The 3,729-nt window shown below is 36.0% G+C and overlaps 2 long non-coding RNA genes across 2 annotated transcripts; both read right to left on the bottom strand.

The window, feature by feature from the left end:
* Positions 1-1,598: 1,598 nt before the first annotated feature.
* LOC140675732 (uncharacterized) lies at positions 1,599-2,577 on the bottom strand. The gene is made up of 3 exons (XR_012048444.1): positions 2,484-2,577; positions 2,259-2,401; positions 1,599-1,727 (listed from the first exon to the last, which is right to left on the bottom strand). It is a non-coding gene; the product is annotated as an uncharacterized lncRNA (long non-coding RNA).
* Positions 2,578-2,592: 15 nt separating this feature from the next.
* Positions 2,593-3,522, bottom strand: LOC140675731 (uncharacterized). The gene is made up of 3 exons (XR_012048443.1): positions 3,236-3,522; positions 3,002-3,094; positions 2,593-2,635 (listed from the first exon to the last, which is right to left on the bottom strand). It is a non-coding gene; the product is annotated as an uncharacterized lncRNA (long non-coding RNA).
* Between the last annotated feature and the right edge of the window lie 207 nt (positions 3,523-3,729).

The following is a 3,729-nucleotide window of genomic DNA, read 5'->3' as shown; positions in this document are numbered from 1 at the left end:
TGAGAAATAAAATCATAGTGCAACAGTTGACTTTCTCCTAAAGAAAGAGATATCTACATTTAATATAAATCCAAATCATTTAAATTTCTCAATTTAACTTTGTTCTTTATATTAAAGCAGTCATTAATTACTGAGAAATTTGCTCTTACATTATAAAAGTCGTAAATTAACCTTTCAAAACCAGTATATATTTGGAATTGCTCCGACGGTGAATTCTACTATACAACAACAGTAAGTACTTAATCCCTCACCATTACTATCACAAACCACCTTAATCCCTATCTCAATTTTAATATAATTGAAAATTTGTCAAATTAATCACAATCCATTTATAATTCCAAAACTGAAATTTTCCAATCATTCCAACTTTAAATTGAATAAATTTAAAGCTATTGCAGATATAATTTTACAATTTTATTTTCTCTTTGATTAACTCGAGTGTCATTGTGCGTCACGTTCATTGCATACGCGATAATGGTCATGGTGTCATGGAGTTCCTAGAACTTCCTCAGCCTCTCGTTAGTGCCGAGTGAATTGCATTCTGACCACCAGACTATATCAAATATACAATAACGAGATTCAACGCGTTTGCTTACCGTTTTAATCATTTTCAAATACATATGTCATAAATTTAACCTTTTTATTTTCAACTTTCTTAATTTTCTTGTCAAATAAAATAAAATAAATGAGACCTCAGACAACTGATTCTGAATTTCAACAAAATCCTTTCGTTGACCCTGAAGTCATATTAGAAACTCTAATCCAATTTATAGAAGAAAATAAAGAAAATATTATTTACAATTTAGATAATATCATAAAAGAGTTTTTAAATCAAGCCTCTATTATCATCATCCCAGATCAGTAAAAAAATCCTCTGAATTATTAGTTCCTAGTACACATTGATCCTGCTCTCGGCGAAGCCCTGGGTATAGCCGACTTAGACAGATTACCCAAAAACTAAATAGAGAGCAACCCTGTTATTGACACCGAGGTAGACGATAACAGTGGGTCACTGCACGTGACATAAATTGGTGGCAGCGGTGGGATAGCCAAAAAGGATCAATCGTTGTTTTTTTTGAATAAAATTTTTTTTATCATTTATAACAATCTTTCATAATGAGCAAAAATATTAGTACGCGGTCACAATCTTCCAAAACCACTTCCGAGCATAGCGAGAGTGATACTACTGTCACTACTCCTTTACAAAAACAACAAGCTGAATTAGAAATCATGATGCAACAATTACAAAATAAAGAGAGACTTGTTCGGGAACAACAAGCCGCTCTGACTATACAACAAAAAGAATTTGAAATTTCTAGGGAAAGATTTGAAGCAGAGCAAAACGCTGTTGTTGATATAAATAGCCTCAGTTCGATATTAAGCTTATTACGACAAGAAGTATCTTCATTAAAAACTTTACCAAATCAATTAAATAATTTAGAACAAAAGGTATCTGAAATGCGACAACAAGGTGCATCTAATTTACACGTACAAGATTATATAAGAAATTTGCCACCCCAAGAGCCTATTAATCCCTTACCTGGCAATATAAATCTCTCTTCGACTTCCAAACCTCCAGCTGAAGATACCAATCCTCCTCCTCCACTTGCCTCTAGAAATACCCCTTTGAATGTGGATCATATCCAACTTGCTTCACCCATTCGTATTAAAGACATAATCGATTCCATTCCTAAATATGACGGTCTTAAAATGTCCGTGTTCCAATTCTGTAAAACGTGCGAACGAGCGTTAAAATTAATCCCTTCATGGCAAGAAGAATATTTGTTACCATTAATAATAAACAAATTACAAGGATATGCTTACGCGGCAATAGAAGGAATAGAATATCATAATTTAACCGATCTGACTAATCGATTAAAGAAGGTTTTTGGTCCAAATAAATCGGTCGATCAATATCGCGGGGAACTTGCCAACGTTTATATGAAACCAAATGAAAATATTTTTGACTATATTGAAAGAGTTAAAGAATTAAGATCCGCGATTATAGACGGTGAAACCACCATTCATGGTAATATGAGTGAACAACTTCGCTATAACATTGAGACGAGAGCACTAGAAAGCTTTATTAACGGCCTTCCGCCTGATTTATTGATTCGTGTAAAGCTAGAGGGATATTACAGTCTGGAAGACGCAATTGTTGGAGCTATTCAATTAAGCAAAACCTTGGAAACCGAAAATCGTCGTAGGAAAATTGCTTTTCCCACACGACCTGTTCCTGCCCCTCGTGCAGACCTTACCTACAATCCTCGTATTCTTCAAAACCCCTCGCGTAATCCAACAGCTTCTCCCATTTTCGCCCCCAGAGTACACGACACGCGTAATAACGTCGCTCCTTTTATTAAACCATTAGTTCCTGGACAACCTGGTCCAAATTTTCCCACTGAAAAAATATGTCGTTACTGCAAAACTCCTGGACATTTGATTACAGAATGCCGGAAATTAGCTTATAGAAAATCATTCACTGGAGATATGAATCCCTCTAATCAATCTTCTAACAATCAGGGAAACGGTCAGAGCGCTCCGGTACAAGGAGGCGTTCGCCGGGACGCTGCTCAACAGGAACCGCCCAAACCCCTCTCGAGTCGTGCGATTCGTAGATGCCGAAAACCAAAATCTAGAAACACAAAAATAAATAAACATCGGCTCATAGCAAGCACTTGTGCTCCTACTGTTACTTTATCTTCTCCTGATTTAAAAGACACATGCACCTTTATGATAGATTCCGGTTCCGATTTAAATTTAATTAAGAAACAATACGTCAATTCTAATATTCTTCCGGATAAAAGAAATATTCAATCATTGCAAGGAATAGCATCCGAACCTATTAATACTTTAGGTGCAATCTATATATCAGTATTAGGGAAACCAACTGAATTTCACATTGTTTCCGACGATATACTTTTCTCGCAACACGGTATTCTTGGTAATCCGTTTTTGAAAGATAGAAATGCAAATGTTGATTTTAAAACAAAACACTTACTATTTGAAAATACTTCGATTCCATTCGACGAAGTGGAATATGTTAACATTAAACCAAGAACAGTCACTCCTTTCTTCGTTAAAATCACGAATCCTGAAATAAAAACGGGATATCTTCCATCAATAACTTCCATCAAAGGAATATACCTTGGAGACGCGATAGTTTCTAATATTCATGGCAAAGCTTACTTGCCTCTTTTTAATACTTATGATGAAGAGTATAACATAGAAATACCTTCATTCACTCTGCAGGAATTTGACACCATTGATACCCAAGAGAATCTATATTCTTCTTGTGGTGCCGACGGAACCCGAGGGTTATCCAAGGCCACAGTTCGTTGTGTCTCTGATCCTGACTCTTCTTATCAACCCTCTTCTCCTTCCGAGGAAGAAGAAGATGATTTTTCTACGTCTCATAAAGGCTTCTGCAATGTCGTTGATTCCCGAGGGCATCATCGGATAAGCACGAGCCATTCTTCAACTCATAATCCGTCTCAGTTAGACGAGATCATTTTTGAAACACCGCCAGAGAGCGCGGAACTTACTCTAAAACTCCTAAGGTTGGAACATTTAAATATGGAAGAAAGGAATAATCTCCAAACACTGGTTTATAATAATCTAGATAGATTCCATTTGCCTAATGATAAATTGGGAACCACTCATGTAACCCATCATTCTATCTATACTACGGATGATTCCCCGATCCACACAAAGCAATATCGCTTTCCT

The sequence above is a fragment of the Anoplolepis gracilipes genome, unplaced genomic scaffold, assembly GCF_047496725.1.
Source record: "Anoplolepis gracilipes unplaced genomic scaffold, ASM4749672v1 Contig18, whole genome shotgun sequence".
Taxonomy (NCBI): Eukaryota; Metazoa; Arthropoda; class Insecta; order Hymenoptera; family Formicidae; genus Anoplolepis; species Anoplolepis gracilipes.
Note: the sequence above shows the minus strand (reverse complement) of the source record. Positions and strands in the feature narration are given on the sequence as shown.